The following is a 247-nucleotide window of genomic DNA, read 5'->3' as shown; positions in this document are numbered from 1 at the left end:
CCAACCAGCAGCCATATCGTTACTACAGCCCTAGTAACCAACCAGCAAGCCATATTGTTACTACAGCCCTAGTAACCAACCAGCAGCCATATCGTTACTACAGCCCTAGTAACCAACCAGCAGCCATATCGTTACTACAGCCCTAGTAACCAACATCAGCCATATCGTTACTACAGCCTAGTAACCAACCAGCAGCCATATCGTTACTACAGCCTAGTAACCAACCAGCAGCCATATCGTTACTACA

This window comes from Salvelinus sp. IW2-2015, unplaced genomic scaffold (genome assembly GCF_002910315.2).
Source record: "Salvelinus sp. IW2-2015 unplaced genomic scaffold, ASM291031v2 Un_scaffold3514, whole genome shotgun sequence".
Lineage (NCBI taxonomy): Eukaryota > Metazoa > Chordata > Actinopteri > Salmoniformes > Salmonidae > Salvelinus > Salvelinus sp. IW2-2015.
The sequence above is the reverse complement of the archived record's forward strand: the minus strand, read 5'-3'. Positions refer to the sequence as shown.